Below are 19,396 nucleotides of genomic sequence, written 5' to 3' on the forward strand. Positions count from 1 at the left end.
TGGAAAGACACAACATTTTTATTGACCAGGTTATGAAGTGACGTGAAGAAAGAAAAGCATCACATGCCACAACTGAAAAACCATTACATGAAACTGTGAATATAGCAGTGAGATCAGCTCAAGAGGTAAACTTATGGCAGAATCCCGAAGTTATCACTTCAGGTCAATTGTACAGGCAGGCAGCCACCCTGGGAAATCACTGTTACTGTGAGGCAGATGTATCAGTCCTGTGAAAGTGGCTGTAGAATTAGGGCTTATTTCCTTCATCTCAAGGGACTGTGAAATATTCTTAACATTTTTTTTTCTTGTGGTACAGTTGGATTTCTGGGATCAGTTTTAATGTCTCTACATAAGGTTAATTTTTCATTCCCTTAGCTCACCTTGCATTTGCACATAATTCTTTAATTTTAGTCCAGAATGTATTTCAGAAGAAAAAGAAAGCTCACTTTTCTTTTTTAAAGTTGCGTTTCTTTGTTTGGCCTCATTATTTTGAATCAGCTATGGGTGCAGATCCATGCAGTCAGCTCTGGCATTATGCATAGGGAATTTCAGAAGGAGGATTGTACCTAAAATGAGACAATGAAAGTACAGAGAATGTAGAGTATTGCTCAGTTAGGTCTCTGAGGTGCATGCAGTAAACCAACTCTGAAAAAAGTACAGCTGTCACTAACTGTGAAAGACTGATAATTTTCCTAAGACAATATAATAAAAATTACATGGTTGGAGTGTGTTAATGTAGGTACATCTTGCAGGGAATGTCCGCTCCAAGTTGTTGGCTATCTATAGTCAAAGCTCTTCTGAGATCCACAGAAAGGTTCTGCCTGCATCAGCTAAACAATAGTGCTGGTGCCTTGAGTGTTGCTGAGATGGCATATTGAGGAAGATCTGAGTGAATGTGGATAGCTATGAGAAGACAACTGAAGAAGTGAAGTCAGTGTTTTGCATGGAATTCTGTCTATCACACAGCCTTTCTATATTTACAGGGAATCATATATCGGGGTTGGACTTGATGATCTCTGGAGGTTCCCCCCAGTCCTTCCAATTCAGAGCTTCTGTGATTCAGTGATAAAAGAAAAGATATATAATTCATGAGTGAAAGTGCTACCACTAATAATAATAAAAAAAAACAAAACTGCAGCAACAACTATCAAATCTGTGCTTTATATTCATGAAAATAAATTATAGCAAATCTCCCTTCCTGCTGTTTCTTGCCTGCAGGATGGAGGGCGATGAAGGAGTCCTTTGGAACACAGGTTCATTTGTGCAGGTCTGGTGAAGGGAAAGAAACACAGCAAAGCAAGATCTCCAGGTACCTATGTTTTTAGAAGCTTTCTGTTCTAGTGGGCTAAAATCAAATGAGCTACTACGTCTACATCAGATGAGAAAGCCATGGACAGCCTGTAAGCAATTCCTGATCATCTACCCAAAAATCTATTCTCTGATTGGTAAGTCTGGAATCAATATAAACTTCTGATTGCATTATGCCACATGAAGCAACAATTTAACCTGCGCTCATTCTAACTATCTCAGAAATACACTCTTAGTTTTTAATATTTACTTTTGTTGTTGTTGTTTGAATTTGTCCATAGCAATTGCAATGAAGGCTTCTAAATCTGTTCACTAGTAATCTAATATTATAAATAGCGTGTCATTTTCATTTCATAACCAGTATCTTTTCACTTTTTTTTTCTTTTTTTTTTTTCTGTCTCTTTAAAGAAGACAAAACATTCCTGAACTAACTTTCTTGTCTGGCATAAATGCTAAGGAATAAATATTCTGGTTTTCTAATTTTTCTCACTATTACTTTAAGGGGTAAAAATGAATGTATGTCCAAAACGCTTCACTGCTTGTAAAGTCTTTCTGTGTTTTAATGTGCCTCAGTATGACAAAATAAGAGGATATCTTCAAGTTCAGTAGGTCTCCTTTTCCTGTGTACTTTAATTTATTTTTCACTCATTTCAAAGTGACTGCGCAGCACTCTATACGTTGTAAAAAAAAAAAAAAAAAAAAAAAAAAGCTCTAGAAATGCTAGTCATGTCTAAAGTGAGAATAATTGGCCCTGACAGAGAGGAAAGTAGTAATTGGAATGAGACTTGTTTAAATAACAGTTAAAATTTTCTTTCCTTACTTTTCCGATTATATGCGCTATAAAGCAGGATTTCTTTGCCTTGGGTGTTTCACAGAGTCGTTTCTGTATGCAGCATGCCCAGCAGTATAACTCAACTAATAAGCACAGCTGTAATTTGGAATAGACTTTGAGTTTAGATCCCTAACATACAAATACACCATTCAATTGGTATTAAAACCGTAGCATCAAAATGTTCAGTAAGCTGAAGCAGGACAGGCTAATTGCATCCTCTAATTATTCTAAGTTGTCATCATTTCTTCATTCTGAATGGTTAAATGGAAATTCAGATGCAACACTTGAGGAGGAAAAACATGCTTAAAAGCCTGAGGTATGAGTACACTCCCTGCTCTGTTAAACACTCTCCTCACTGTTAGTTCCCAAGGAAGAGAAAAGTTACTATGTTTTTTTACCCCTTCCTCTATGTGATTTGTGTTGTTCTTAAATATAGCTTCACTTGCAGCTATGCAGAGCAGGTGTTTTAAAAAGGTTTGGAGTATGTCAAGGTTTAGTACTGTAATGAGACAGAGATTGTTTTCTTGAGTACATTTGTCTCCAGCAGTAGATTCAGCCCCCATCAAAATAGGTAGGGTGGTTTTTGTGGTCACATATGCCCCCCTTCAAAATATTTATGGCAAATATAAATCAAAACATGCCTTGAAAATCTGAGAGAACCAAATGTTGCAGTGCAACATTTGCACTGAAACAAAATAAAAGTTTAACGTATACTGATTTGCAAAATAATATGTGGAAAGTGTTGTATTAAATTGGTATTTTCTTTCTGCAGCAATAAGGTTCACACCAGAGCATACCAGAACTTCTAGTCCCAAGGACTAGTTGTCTTTTTGACAGCTTCAATTGTCTCCTGATCTTTTAGCTAAGAACTCTGAAGTGTCTTAGATCATCTCTTTTCTCTTAATTTATTTACTTATTAAATAAAGGAAAGCAAAGCTATAGATGAAATTTGACTCCATTAATGTGATTGACTTTTTACTTCAGTAACATAGATTTTAATTTTTTTAAAGTGGTTGGTCCATTCATTTGCATAGTAGATCCAAAACATCTGAAATTCAGGATTCAGAGTTGCCTGGTTTTTTGATGCTGCCCAAACTGGAGGACAGCAATTATAATAGCTCACAATTTTGAAAGTTTGGTTTCTGTTTATGTCACTTTTATGGAAAGAATCTGAACTCCTAAAAAACCTTTTTGCATGTGAAATAAAATCAACTGGGATGTTATTAGAAGAGATGACAAGATGAGCTCAATCTATGTCTTCTTTTTTTTGATACAGGTGTTGTTTAATCAGCTATTAATAAATGTCACTTGATTTTCTTCTAATTGTTCCCAAGACATTCAGTGTTTTTCTAATGCTTTTACCTAAGAACTGTCTATATTTGAACAATAGTACAATTTGTTTGAATAAATGTTACCATTAATCAGAATGTGGGAGTTTCATGGAAATTTCTGATTTTTAAGTAGCAAAATGAAAATAGAAAAATTTTTCAACACACCTCCCTCACAAACCAACCAACCAGCGAAGCAGTTTCCACATCCTTTCAGATTCTGTTCATGTGTATTGACAAAATGCTCTACAGGAGTTTTATTTTATCTCACATATTCTCTCTTGTGAAGCCTTCCTCTTTCATTGAACTACAGCTCCCATAGTATATTGTGGTTTTTCAGTCTCACTGAGTGGCACAGCCTCTATCCCGGGTTGTCAGTAAGTCATGCAGTTGATGGGAAAAGCCAACCAACAGAGAAGTATGAGTGCAAGAAGCTCTCAGATTATGATTACCATGAGCCAGGCATTCTCAAGTGAATCTCAAACTCTTCTGTTACTTTTTCACAAGGAACAGCTTTACGGCTGGCAGGAGTCTGGGATTCCTCTAAAAAGTTTAAGTAAGTTTGGAAGATGAAGAGCCTTCATGCATGAGGACAAAATTGGAGCTGCATCAGATGTGTTTGTATGATTCCAGTCTAGGTCAAATATGCCTAGCCCTTCTGTATGGCAGATCAAGAGTTCAAGTACAAAATGACATCGTGTTTTAAATGGGTACTTTCAGTGTAAGCAGCAGCTGCAAGTGCAAAAAGCAATGATATTGCCATCACACCCCTAACAGTCAAAACTGTTTGGAAATCTCATTTGTTTTTCATTAGTTACCGCAACAGTTTGAATAAAATCCTGTTCAATCTCAGCAAAGAGTACTTTGGAAATGTTAGTCTGTTATTCTTTAAACAAAGTTCAACGACTATTAACAGAGTACTTGTTTATGATCTTCTATAAATATTATGTTTCTGTACTTCTTTGAAAATGTGGACTTTTTAATTTCATTTTTATTTTAGTAAAAACTGTAAAATTATGACTCACCAGCTGCAGAGTGCCAAGACAGGATATTTCCCAATATATGGGGCAAACAACATTTTTATGTATTTTTGTTACCAATCACATAAAACCCAGCTTATTTTTATAAATGGCTCCACAGGCCTGCACCATAAAAGTTGCATATAATTTTATCCGAGTTTTCAGGGATTTTGGTGCCCATTACCTAGGAAATGTAAACTCTCATGTTCCTGAGCAAAGTTGTCGTTTTAGTGATCAGTGAAACCCACTTGTTTTCAAATACAAGTGGCTACCTTTCTTCTATCCAGTCAAGGTCTTACAACCCAGACAGAAAGTTGAGCTAGACAAAAAAAAAAAAAAAAAAAAAAAAAAAAAGCCCAGAGCTATGAGGTTCAATACAACAAATTAAAAGGAAGTTGCAAAATTAGTAAGGTGCAAGTAAGTGTATATTCTGGTGGCATAGTCATACAGATATCATCACTTACCTGTAAATAATCCAGAAAAAAATTGTGTCTTAAATTAAGGTAATGAAGGGCTCAAGCTTCATTATATTTTGATGTTTGAAAAGCTTACTGTAATAATACAGTAAGTGGTTTACCTCCAGAGCACTGAATGTGCTTGATCAAAAGAAGTTATATTGAGCTATTTCCATAATTAACGTGGTGATGTTAGTGTGTAGTTTAATCCCCAGATATATATTTTATAAAAACTTAAGCTTATCCCTGATGACTACTGCAATTAAAAACAGTAGATTTATATTTAAATGAAAATAGAATGACCTGTGGTACTGTTTTCACTTGTATCTAAACCTTTATGTGTTTTTCATCAAAATTAAGATAAAACTATATGTAGTATTACGATTTAGGACGCACTAATGCATTCTGGCTTTACTTCTCACCTTTGGTTTTATCACTACTTGGACTGTTGTCCAAGAACATAGTGTAACAAGTGATATGCCACACAGATTAATTCAGACTGTTCTTCCCATCTGATAGTTCTTGATTGAGAACTCTAAATTGGGGGAATTCTAAATTGGGACATTTCTTGTGTTCTGATCTTCATAGCCATGTCATTTGGATGAGATGGGGCTTCTCAGGGGAAATGCTGGTTTCCTAAGGAAGGAAATCTAAAGGAAAGAGTCATTCCATGAGGTCTTTGAGAGATGGGAAGATTGATTCTCAGAAGGAATATTTTGTAGCACATCTCGATAAAACATATCCTTGATTAGGCTGTGGCAATATATATATATATATTTTTAATTAAGGTAGAGCTAGATCCATACCTCTCATTTGAGCAAAATGTAAATGCAAAAAAAATTAGCAGACAGTTTACTTTTGGAAATTGGGTTTATGCACTTTGTTCCAACTTTTTTTCCAGGTAATGCCAAGCGACAATATGAAGACCTCGAATTTGACTTTTGTAGAAAGTAAATGAAAGACCTGGGAAATTTTTTCCTAAATTCTATGAGCCTGAAGGAAAACAGAAAAAGTTGTAAGAGTGGCAAACAAACTTTGAGGAGTGCAGATTAAGTAACTAAGAAGTAAAACATGAATGTGCAATTTATCTTGGAAGAAAGAAAGGAAGTTTACATTAAAATTTGATTAATTTTTTTTTATTTTCTATATGGAAATCCTTTGATGGCTGTTCCTCTGGAAAGGTGATGTTTAAGGAAAATTAAATATTAAAATACAGTAGCATGTGCGACATCAGCATGTGTTACAGAACAGAAATACATCTTTAACAGGCAATTAGCAGTGGGCAATGAGATTCAAAGAGTGATTTGGAAATTTACCTTGGGTATGAGCCAAAGGGAACCGAGCCAGTTGAAGGTAGGATGACTGCTAAATGCTTGAAGTCAGAAAGAGCTAGAACCTGATCAAAGGGAAAAGCAAACTAGGAAAAGTGTTAGGAGTTTAGACAGGTTTATTAAAACAAAGAAGAGTGGATTAGACTTAAAGTGTCTGACAGTAAGCCACAAAATGTGTGTGTGAAAAGACCAAGACCATCATTGCTAGGAATCAACCAAAATAGGGATTATATCTGCAAGAAATGGAAGACAATTATCAGTAAACGGAGCAAAAATGCTCAAGTGCCTGTTGACAACAACAGGAAAGATTGTATTACCAACAGAACTCAGTGGTGCACTTCAGAATTAGAGTCATAGCCATGAGCATTGAAAGATCCTCAAAAGTCATGAGTAGAGCTTTTGGTACGCTGTGATACCAGGCCACTTCTGGAGACATATATGGTATGTCAGATAGATATGATAGCAAAGGAGTGGATACAGAAATAACCATATGGGCTGAAAAGGACCTGAAGAAATCAGTAGTACCACATTTCACTCAAAGCAGAGTCAGCCACGAAATCAGGCCTAACTACTCTGGGTGGTATCAGATGAGTCCTGAAAACTACCAAAGCTGGAGATTACGTAGCCTTTCTAGACAGCCTGCTCCAATGCTCTGTCATTTTCATGATGAAATCTTTTTCCTTGTATCCAACCTGAACTGACTCAGTTTATGACCTCTGTCATTCCTTATCTGTGTACCTCCATGAAGAACATTGCTCCATCTCCTTGATGCCATCTTTGCACCTGGGTCTGCTGTTAAACCATCCAAAGCTGCTCCTTCTCCAGGCTGAACAAGTCTAGCTCTGTGGCCTCTCCTCCCAGGGCAAGTACAGCTGCCCTCACCATTCTGGCTGTGTTCTCCTGAACAGAGTGTCCTAAAGCTTCAACACTTTTCTTGTATTGGGGAAGACATAACTGGAAGCAGCATTACAGTGAAACCTAATGAGTGCTGACTGAGCAGGGAAAATGTCTTCTCTCTACTGGCTATACCCTTGTTGTTACAGTCATGTCTTCCTTTGTGTTTTTGCTGCTGTTTGTATTTAGCTACACTCTACCAGGACACCTAGATCATTTTTAGCAGTTTCTCCACAGCCAGTCAGTCAGTCAGTCCAGTACAGGGATGTGAGTCTCAAAGTGTCACACTGGTTGAATTTAATACAGTTCCTGTTGGCCCATTTCTCCATACTGGCTGAATTCATGCACTGGAGCAAGTTACCAGCTCCATCTGGTGCTGTATGCAAATGTGCTGTGGACATGTTCATGTTCCTTCCACACATCAATAAGGAGAATAAGTAAGGGAAGACAAAAGGCAAAGGCTACTATGCACACAGATGTTTAGAGACTGGAACTAGATAATTACTTTGCAAGACTTTTTTAGACACGTAGGATTCACATAGAAAATATGTTCTTCAAATAAGTTCCATTTGAAGAACATATTTTCACAAAAACAACACAATTACCTGAGATCATGTGAAGAGTGAAATTAGATTTGATCTGAGAAGCTTCTAAAAACTAAGTGGTGCACAGGCTATGCAGACCATGTCCTTTTTAGCTATGTATATTGCAAAAAAAAGTGAACTTACTTTTGAGATAAACATAATTTTGTGACATTCTTCTTGATGTCAGTATATTCACTTCAATGTATTTATTAGATCTGTCAAAAACTTCATTTCAAATAGCAACAGAGTGTTGATGTAGTTACTGTATCTGGAGCTGCTCTTGTGTGACACTGAGTTTTCATTTTGCAAGCCAGGTATGATGGAGTAATGGGTTTTGTGAGATACACAAGGTATAATTCTCTTTTTCTTCTGCGCAGATTAGAAAAAAACAGGATGTGAAAGGAATGAAGTTCAGACACAAAACCTAAATGAAATTAAAAAGCCTCTTTGCAGTTCATGAGGTGATCATTCACAGGCTCTCAGTAATTTATGGTTATTCCACAGTACAGTATAAGATTAGTTCAAGTTACATTAGACTACAGTACTTGACTCTCACTGTGGATAATCTGACAGCCAGCTCTGGGACTAATCTTGGTCTGCCAGCAAATTAAATGATTTTTCTTTCCCCTGTTTTTTTTCCTGCTCAATTAAGTTAACGTTGTCTTTTCCATAATGCTCAGAATTTCTTCCTGGGTATATGATGTTACTGGAGTTTTTGGCAGCTTTTTCCTCAGTTGCAGAGAAAACCATATACTGTACTAGAATTAGTAGTATTTTTTCTCCTTTATTGACTTGCCTTGGTCCCCAAATTAATATACTTATTTCAGGTTAGTGGGTGCTGAAATACTTCGTTCTCCGCATATGTTGCATGAGGGGTTTGAGTCAGTCTGATAGGTGACACAATACTTGAGCCTTTTTTACAAAACTCATATCTCTCTGCTTAAACCTCTGCTCTCAACTTAATGTTTCATTTTAGTGCTTTGTTTTGTGAATCAGCTTGAAATCTCAATACAACTTTATCCAGTAAAAAATGTCAAATGGTTCACATACGCTAGAGCTTCTCTTGTTTCTCTGCTTAGTATTTACTGACTACTTGCAGTACACATAGTTTATGAGGTTTTTATTCTATGTGGCATATTTTAAGCAGTAGTAGTGGTTTTCAGGTTGTTTGAGAAGCATATTCTGTTTGATCGAGAACATCTGTTTGTTCTCTAGCTGTGCAACTGCTTCCAGAAAATCTGATTTAAATCATCGTCTTTCTACAGACAACAATTAAAAGTGGAAATTTAGAAAGAGGAAGGAGGAAATACAGTTTGCTTAGAGAAAATATTATGTATTATAAAAGCATTCTTTTTCTAAGATGAGAAAACTCTTTTGATCACGATAGCAATTGCCTTGTTTCTTCATGATTGGAGGCTAAATTCTGCCATAAATTGAGACATAACCTTTGTATTAATGTCTTGCAAGTTGAAAGAAGTGTTGTGGTGATGGTTCTATCTTTGAATAAACTAAATAATTTCCTGTGAAAAATGTACTTCTGTAAGCAGTGGCTGTTCACAGAATCACACAATGGCCTGTGTTGGAAGGGACCATGAAGCTCCAATACCCTGCCACAGGAAGGGCCACCAATCTCCACATTTAATAATAGACTTCTTCTACTACCCAAGGACCCTCTGCCTCCAATGATTCTGCCAGGTCAGTCAGCAAGCATTGCCTTGTTTTGCATTGAGAACAACAGCTATGCGTGAATGAATGCTTTAGGAGCAAGTCTCTATGTGCTTCAATTGTCACCATTTAAAAGGATAATTTTTCTCTGAATTCAATCTTCATCTGGGAATGAATTGTTACTCTGAGCGGTTAGCATTTTCTGATAAGAAAACTGTTAAGAGAAGATACTTAATGCATGTCCTCCCACATTCAGAATTGAGTTAGCTATCAACTGGATTTCTGCAGTTTCCTCTTCCAGGTTCAAGTGTTCATTCTGCTGCTTAATTGGAAAATTAATTGAAGAAATAGATAATCAGACTTACCTGCTGCATTGAGAAATGGTCTGAAAAATGTAAAATGATTTTTAGTAAACAGGGCTATTAGATATAAAAGGGACAATGATGAAGTTATTAGGCTCTGTGTGTATTTGATACTGCTTCTTGAAATCTCTTGCAGGTCTTTTTATAGGGTTTTAGATCACAGAATCACAGAATCAGGGGTTGGAAGGGACCTCAAGAAGTCATCGAGTCGAAACCTCTTCTAAAGCAGGTACCCGACAATAGGTCGTGCAGATAGGCATCTAGATGGGTCTTGAATATTTACTTAGAAGGAGATGCTACAACTGTCTGGGCAACCAGCTCCAGGTCTCTGTCACCCTTACTGTAAAGTTCTTCTGCATGTTAGTAGAGAACTTCCTATGTTCAAGTTTTAGACCATTACTCTTTGTCCTATCACTACACACCATTGAGAAGAGCCTGTTCTCATCCATTTGCCTTCCACCTCCCTTTGTTGTTTTTTTTTTTTTTAAATATATATCAGATCCCCTCTCAGTCTTCTTTTCCCCAGGCTGAACAAACCCAGGTTGCGCAGCCTTTCCTCATATGGGAGATGTTCCAGACCCATAGTCATCTTTGTGGCTCTTTGCTGGACTATTTCCAGGAAATCCCAGTCTGTTTTGAACCGGGGAGCCCAGAAATGGACACAGTCGCCTAAACATGGCCTCACAGAGGTGGAGCAGAGAGGGAGGGAGGATCACCTTTCTCAATCTGCTGGCTGCACTCTTTTTAATGCACCCCAGGATACATTAGCTTTCTTGGCCACAAGGGCACACTGCTGGCTCATGACAAACCTGTTGTCCGCTTGGACTCTCAGATTCTTCTTTGCACAAATCCTCTCTAGCAGATCATCTACTAACCTGCACTGATTGATGCAATTTGTCTACCCCAGGTGCAAGACTTTACACCTGCTCTTGATAAATCTCATCAGACTCTTCCCTGCCCAATTCTCTGGCCTGTCCAGGTCTTGTTGAATGGTGGCACAGCCATCAGGCATGTCAGCCAATTCTCCCAACTTTGTATCACCAGCAAACTTGCTGAGGATGGACTTTATCTCTTCATTCAAGTCACTGATGAAGATGTTGAACAACACTGGACCCAATATTGACCCCGGGGGAATACCACTAGTTACCACTAGGCCTCCAGCTAGCCTCTGCACCACTGAACTCTTCCAGTCAGCCAGTTCTCAATCTGCCTTATTGTCCACTCATCTACTCCACATTTTCTAAGTTTCGTTAACAAGAATGTTGTGGGAGATGTTGTCAAATGCCTTGCTGAAGTCAACATCCACTGCTCTCCCACATTTACCCAGCCAGTGATGACATCATAGAAGTCTATCAGGTTGGTCTAGAATGATTTCCCATTGGAGAATCCACTTTGACTACTCCTGATAATCTTCTTCTCTTCCAATTGCTTGAAGGTGGTATCCAGAACAAGTTGTTCTTTCACCTTGCCAGGGACAGAGGTTAGGCTGACTGGTCTGGATGGTATAGTTTGTATCTGCTATACAACTTCTGCCGATATTTTAGTTTTTACAAGAGCCAGTTCTTCTTTAAGCTGAGAGCTCTGTTCATTTGCCAGGCAGCAGGAGGAGGCTGATCTCACTATGTCTGACAGAAACTACTCAAGCCCACAGTTTTCATTTTCTGGTTTCAACTACTTATCTTATGTTTGAGAAAATATAATTATGGATTGTGATCATTTGTTTCCTGGAAAGCAAAACTCTGCTACTGTATCAAAGCTGACTCAGCAACTCACATCTGGTTTTAATATGCTCATGCAAACCAAAATGGGAACATAACAGTCTATCTTAGAGCATGCAAAATCATAAAAATGGATAATGATCGTAAGAGTCCTAATCTTCTGGAGAACATTTACTTTGACTAATTTTCCCAGTGTCCAGAGGGTAGTGTGGTTGAGAAGTATTTCAATTCTGTTAAAACAAAACAAAACAAACAAACAAAAAAAAACAATCCCCCCAAAAGATAAGAATTTTCCTGTTCTTCCAGGAATATTATTTCTTAGAAATTGGGAATTTCAATGATGTAAAATGCTGGAATGAAAAACTATTTTCATGGGAAAACTTCCAAGAAGGAACTGTCCTTTAAATAAGAATACATATGACTTCATGCATATTGTTATTGAACTCTTCAAATTGTCCAAAGTCCACACTTCAAGAATGACAGTAGTCTGAAAAATGTGTCAGTAAGAAAAGCATTATGTGGCTCTGTGTTTATTGTATTCTCATGCTTTCTCTATCTAAAATGCTCAGTTTAACTTGGCGGGTAACTCTGGGAGTTAAATTGACAGGGCTGAATCAGAGTCACAGAGTCAAAGGATAATGCAGGTGCGAAGCCTTTACTCACAATATCTCTAGCCTAACCTCCTGTTCAAAGCCAGGTCACTTCATGCTCAAACGAACTGCTCAGGGCAGTATCAGATGAACACTCCAAAGATGAGGACTGTACTAACTCATGCGGCAGTGTGCTCCATTGCTTAGGACAGAATGAAGGTTTCAAGACAAAATTGTGTTACTGTCACTGCATTGGGTGTACATGGCAAGGTTTTGGTAGCCTGGGGGCTGCGGGAGTGAGAAAATGTGAACGAAACAACCTTCAGACCCCAAAGGTAAGTGAAGAAGGAGGTGCTCCAGGCACTAGAATAGGTTCTACTGCAGCCAGTGGAGAAGACTATAGTGAAAAAGGCTATTTTTCTGCAGCCCATGGAGGACCATGATGGAGCTGATATCCACTCTGCAACCCATAGAGAACCACATCAGAGGTGCAGTTTTATTCCCCCCACTGTCCTGTTGAGCACAGACAGTGAGTGAGTGGCATAGTGTGCATCTGGCAAACAGCCAAGGTCAACCCAACAGTCATAGAGCTTAGCTAGGCATCAGTAGCTGATAGCAGCAGTAATTCAATTAACACTCCAGCAGGTTAATCTCTTAAAAGAAATATAGCAAAATTCCTGCCTACTCAGTCAGCTATTTTCATTTTAGAAGGTAACAGCCCTAGAATGAGGGAAAATGCAGAGCCAAAAATCATCATTAAAAGTTGTGGGATTTTTTTTTTCCTGTCTTTTGGAACAGTATCTGAGTATGAAAAGAATGAATTATAACTCATTTCTAAAGAAACAATCTATCACAATAGATACTTAGGAACACTGAGGAAGGTGGTAATAGGAAGAGAAATTTAGTCATTGCATGTAAATATTTTGCGTCAGTATATGTTCTGTAATTTAGACATATCTATGGATTGCTTACTTTAAAAGGAGCAACTTTTGAATTCTGACTTAATTTTAGCTCTTGCTGAAAGAAAGATGGAATGAAATCTGTGCATGAGCAGGTACATGCACAAAAAAGAAGAACAGAGGTGCCCAGACAGTCAGCATGTGGCTGGGAGGCTGAAAGAAAACCAACATTTCTTTGGGCAGACTGGTACATGTACATGAAACTTGGGCAGACAGCTAAGTGGTCACCTTGCCATAACAAACTGCTCATATCCCTGTTTGGACAAATGGTAATGAGTGCTACTGTGTGTGTGTAAAGTTAGAAGCTGTTTATTAAATCACTCATCCCAAACTGTTGTTTTAAACGTGCCATATAGGTAGTGGCAGCTTCACAAATGATCAGTAGTCATCACTGGCTAATCCATCTCACCAACATGCCAGCTGAGCAGTAAGCAGCATCCATGGCTGCAGCATTTTTATTCCTTCTCTGCCTGCCAATAAGGGTTTATGGGATAGAGAAAATAAATAATGATCTTTGCATTTCATTCTAACCACAGAATGTGTTCTAGTGCTTTGTTCAATCCAATTTTAAAATTCTCATGAGATAGAGCTACAACTAAAAATCCAAGCCCAGCGGGTAGCTATTCCACAGCCTATTAGAACTTGCTATAATTTTTCTTCTAGATATTCAAGACTTTGTTTTGGAATTCTCCGTGGACTTCATTAGACTTAATTGTCCCCTTCTTTCACTTATCATTGTGGTTGGTAGAAGTTCAACTCCTTTTTAACATGAAAGAGGCTTAGCTATATACTTAATACCCAATTTTAAAATAAAAAATAAGAATGCAGTCCAAAACTTGTCTAAGGAAGGACTATGAACAAGTATACTACTTTCTATGTCATCTGTCAGTGTAAATCTCTTGCTCCCCATCTGTGCTGTCTGAAGGTTATATCAGTCAAATTGTAATGTCTTTGGACAGTAGACATCCCTCTAAAGATGGTGTTTCAAGAAATATTACGTATTAAAAGGTTAAAAAATAAGAAAACAGTAGCAGTGGAGAGAGAAAAAAGTTCTCCCGTCAGGCCAATTGATTCTAAAAGCAGGGTCACTGAATGTAGCATTATTTCTGCTGGTCATGTTTCTTTCCTACCAGAGCTCCAAAGTAAGCTAACTGTGTAAGCAGGATTGAAATACACAACCCCCTTGTGACTGGAAGCAGTAAAGCATTCTCCACTTGCGGTTTTCTTCAAATGAGCCTGCATGGAATATGTGTTTGAAAACAGTGAAACTCTTTATTAATCAAGTACTTCACTTGCCATGCCAGCATAAAGTTTCATTTATGTCAGAACTCCCTTAAAAATGGTTTGGAGTAGTGTCTTGTACACAGAGCTTCAACAGAAGAAATATTTTTGGAATTGTAAATACAATAATCAAGGCAAATATTTGCCCAGTTTGAGAAGCTGCTGTAAGATCTTCAATCATAGGTTACAGTTCTGACATTTTATTTTGGTTTCCTACTGTATGGAAATGGGCAGACTGTACAGCTCTGCATCCAAAATGCAGCATCAGACAAGCCATCCTAATGACTAGAGGATTACCATATTTTGTGCTCAGAAGAAATATATCACAACAAGGAAACCAAAATCTAGATATCCCAATAAGGAGAAGCTGCAAAAAGGAAACCAAGAGTTTCATGTCAGTTCATTGTTAACTCAAGGCTTGTTGTCCCGTGTACAGAATCTCTTTGAAAATTTAGTTAACTATATAGCTAAAAGAGCTTTAAAGAGATGCATGTTTTTTCATGAATGTGACTCCTAGCATTCTGTATGGGAACTGCTGAATCAGGGCCTGAACCTCTGACTGATCACCTGAGGCGAGCACTGGGTCAGCCTCGGGAGCACAGCTGAAGGCAATTCACCTGTGCTGCCGGAAGCGGTGGAGCCTGGCTGCACCTCTCCTAGACCCATTTAAGAGCTGACTACCAGTAGGGAAGGATCTGTTCTGGAGATCCACTCCACTAGAGTTTCCTATGTGAGCCCAGGATGCGGGTAAGTATCCCTATCTTTTCTGCTTTGGTGTAGTAACTATGTAGCTAAGCTCTCTACTATATTATAATACCTGTATATTCATTGATTGTACACACCTTTAAGCTGGTCATCTCCACTCAGAACACCCCACTTTCCAGAACAAAGGCTTATGTAACTTATGTGTATATAAGGGCTTCTTATTTTTTTATTTAATGAAGCTGTAAGAAGCACGTCTATAGGAAAAGCTAGAGGGAGCATAAGGAAGGTACTATATCCTTCCAGCACAGATACACAGAGCATACAGAACCTTCAGAACATTTCTTCTTCTAGCTGGAAGCAGCCTTAATGGCCTCGTACTTCTGGCTGAACTCTGGGAATAGAAATGTTATCAGCCCTGCTAATAACCATATCCTGCTGAGTCCTGCAGCATCATGTTCCTGTTCAGCAACAATAAGGGACCATGCAGTTCCCCAGCTCTGGAAACCCAGGGGACTAAGCAGTAACTGGGGCAGTCGCAATCAGGCTGCTCTTTGCCCTGAGAAGACAAAGGACACCAGCAGTAGGTCATCTATGCATGAGTTAAGCCATGTTGCTTTGGATACTGAAAGGCTGGTGCAAAAATTACAGGCACTGAGCAGCTGTGGGGAACTCAGCTCCATGGAGATGGAAAGGGTACAAAATCCTGCTCTGTCCTCCACACACGATTTCACACTGTTCTTGGCACATCCTCTGTGAATATCCCATAGAAGCACCATGGCTTATGCCTCCTATAAAATGCTGCTCAGCTGGCATGAGAACAGCAAACTGTAGCCCCGTATTACATATATTTACTTGCACAAGCAGTTTTCATTTTTCAGTGGCTTAAAAAAGAGCTGCCAATGCTTATTCATTCACTAGAAAAGACTTGCTGATCCTTTGACAGGTACGGCAGAAGTTATTTTTCATCATAGCATGAATAGTTTGTTTTGTTTTGCAAAAAAAAAAAAAAAAGCACTTCACACCAAAGCACAGCCAGGAATTATCATTCTTTTGCTTGTACAGGTGCGCCTTCTGAATTGGTCACACAGCCCCAGCCAGGCTCTTAATGGAATGATGACACTAACGCTGCAACAATAGAAAGGGCTCCAGGGATGCTGGCTGTAGAGCAGAGGTGCAGGTAAGAATGTGTTTCTTAAGAGTTCTACAGCTCCAAGCATTCTGTGAAGCTGACACCGCTTCCTACTACACAAATAAACATGGGTACAGTAAGGTGTATCTGATAGTGGGATTTAAAACCTCAGCATTTTGTGTGGAGAAGAGCTCACAAGAAGTCACTTTTCAATGCAGGCTCAAGACGCAGGTCTTCAGCTTGTGTCCTCTATCACTGATTTATTTTTTATTTTTTTATTTTTTAAATGTGTCCATCTATATACCTATTGATTTATTGAGGAAGGGATCTGGACTCCACGTACAAACTGTGTATGTGCATGTGTGTTTCAACAAGGTCTTGTGAAAGATGGAGTCATGGCAAACTGTTTATTGCAATGTGTGAATGAAAGAGCTGGAGTGCAAATGTCTCTGTCAGTGGCAGGAATGATGAAGCCTGATTTCCTGCAGGGTTAATGCTCCAGGCTGAGACCCTGTGCAGACTTGCTGCTGCCTAGCAAATGCTGAGGATAACACTGTGTTGTGCAAGTAGGATCAGTAAAGTCTCCTGCTCAAAAGCCTAGTTTAGTAAAACTACCAGGAACTGGCAAGTTAGGAGAAGGGAACCATCCTCTAAATTTGTATGGTTAGAGTGTTTAGTACTGCTAGGAAGAGCCAAGTGGCAGCAATATCACGTGCCTGACTTGTTTAGTGAAATAAATCTGCTTTAACATCACAGATAAATAAAAGTAATAATCAAGGTAAAAGTCCCTGCGAGAGCAACTGAAACATCACAGTTCACTGCTGATCTAAATGTCTGGGGCTCATTTCTTGAGAGCTCTTTCTGCTTATGTTCCTGTAGAGCTGGGGGCTCTGACTGGTGCTCAAGCCGATTGTTGTGCTGAAATCCCTCTGTAATGAATTATTATTCATGTCTTCATTACACTCAGCAGCCTGATTAGCAAGGTACCTTTAATTCAGGGTAATCATGTAGCCCATTGACTTGCTCAGAACCACAGACATGCTCGAATTGCAGACTTGTTTAAAGCAACTTGCAGACATGCAACCTGAAATAGAAAGTATGTACTAAAAGTACATGGGTCATGTCCATGCGCAGGAAAGCTTGGAGCTAGTTCAGACTCTCCAGTGAAAATAAGGATTCATGCTTCTAGAATGAATCCTTATTCTAGCATCTAATATCTTTGCAGAACACCCTATACGTTTGAATGCATGGAAAACCATTTATCGCATATTTGAGATGTAGATTGGTGACAAACAGGTTGAAGTTGCCCTTTACTGATATGAATCAGTTCATGTACTGCTTATTTTACACAAACTTGCTGTCTGAGGGACTTTTTGTCTAGTTTAGTGACTAGAGATTTCTAGTTTTAAAGTACTCTAGGACATCCCATCTGAAACATGGATTTCATTTGCAGCTTCTACATTGCATTTCTATCAACAAATGAGGCTAGAGCACATTTAATTCATATCAAATAACAATTTGATTTTCTGTGCTTTTAATTCCACTTCCAGCAACCTTTTCATTAGTTAATTCCATCAGCTGTGACAGTCTCATGTCATTCAGCTATCTTCCTGCAAAAGGGAGGTAGCAAGAGGTAAATCAGTGTCTTTGTTTCATGCTAGAAAACTCTGTGGGTAAGAAATACTTGCTTAATATGTATTTGTCTAGTTACTGCGTTTTGCTCTATTTTCTTCATCCTTAAAGTCACCTCCCTGATAATTCTATGATTCTCTGATGATTTTATTGGTGTTGGACAAATGCCATTCTAGTGGTGTACTGAAAGCATGATTGGAGAGGAAGTTGCTCACAATAGTTTGTGGAAGAATGATTTGAAAGATTAGAGGGAAAAAAAAAAAAGAGACAACTTATCATCACTTCAGTATATCATAGAAGTGCTGCCTTGAGGTGATTGTCAGATGTCTGCAACTAAGAGATTCATGATCCTAAAATGTAATGGTCTGAAACATGCAGCAGATATTACTGCTAACAGGGTATGGATGTTTTCAAGGGATAGCACCAGTGTAATGGCATCATCTTGTTGAAGCCCAGAGGTTGTAAGCAATATGACTTTTCTGCATCATCTTGAGCTTGGTTCAGTTTAAAAGCATCAAGTATGATTTTTCTCATGTGACTTCTATCTTGAGGACCCATACAAGATATCCAACGTGTTGTGGAAACCCTTGTCTTCTCTATGAGTTTCACACATTAATATTTTAAATTCAATTACATAGGTCATTGGATTTCTTGTTTTAATTGGTACAAGAATGTTGACAATGTTTGTGCTTTTTATAATCATTCAGAATTACGAAGACAAAATCACCAAGGCAAATTCTGTATTGTCACCATTTATTCCCAAATTAGTCCTCAGTAAGGCATGAGGGTTCTCAGGTGGTTTGAAGTGTGTCAGCAGTTGTGCCACTCTGTGGAGCTCTGAGGGAATTCATTGCTTTTGGGGTTCATTGTTACAATCGATATCCAGAAACATTCTGAGAAAAATTGCTCAAAAAGCAGTCTTTAGCATTTTGCCTGTGTGTTTTTTTTTTTTTTTTTTTTTTTTTTTTTTTTTACAGAGACAGATGTACAATGTTAGAGCTATGCTTATATTCCCAATGGTAATAAATCCCAAGAATATGTTGATACAATGGAAGCAATGCAGATTTCATGAAATATGAATATGAAATATATTCATGCAAGGAGAGAAATTAGTATAACGTTCATTAATAGTTAATGTATAACTACTGAAACACATTAATAGCTGTTCTCTTGATTCTCTCTTGTGAATATATGCTAAGTTTAAGTGTGTTTTAGAAAGGTCTATAGTAGCAAAACTCCTTCAGCACAAATTCAAAGCTATTTTTAGTAGAGCAGTTGAAGAATTTCCTGTGGCTGAAAGGGACCTGAAGTTTTTACAATACAAAGTTTGAGGGCCTACGTGTGAGTTATTCAAAAGTGTCTGAGTGATTTTGGATTACAGACTCATTGAAAGTCACTGGAAATTTTGTTCCTAAAATGCTTTGGCAATTTTCAAAATCCTGCCATAAATCTCTAGGTTTAAAATTAAGCTGTAACATGTACTTTGCACGAATGAGATTATGGTGCCCACAGTTGTATTCTCTTAAGTCTACCCAGTGAATGTGTTTAAAGATGCTTTTCTAAATTACTGGTCTTGGAAGCTCGTGTAGAAACCTGAAAACCAG

The 19,396-nt window shown here is 38.2% G+C and overlaps 1 long non-coding RNA gene across 1 annotated transcript in view; it reads left to right on the forward strand.

Annotated features, from left to right (window-relative positions):
• The first annotated feature begins 10,426 nt into the window (after positions 1–10,426).
• Positions 10,427–19,396, forward strand: part of LOC125692069 (uncharacterized) — a 49,702-nt gene continuing 40,732 nt past the window's right edge. The window contains exons 1-2 of the long non-coding RNA XR_007376434.1: positions 10,427–15,073; positions 16,094–16,208. This is a non-coding gene — a long non-coding RNA (uncharacterized LOC125692069). The remainder of the gene's footprint in view (positions 15,074–16,093; positions 16,209–19,396) is intronic.

Source organism: Lagopus muta, chromosome 4 (assembly GCF_023343835.1).
Source record: "Lagopus muta isolate bLagMut1 chromosome 4, bLagMut1 primary, whole genome shotgun sequence".
NCBI classification, from domain to species: Eukaryota; Metazoa; Chordata; class Aves; order Galliformes; family Phasianidae; genus Lagopus; species Lagopus muta.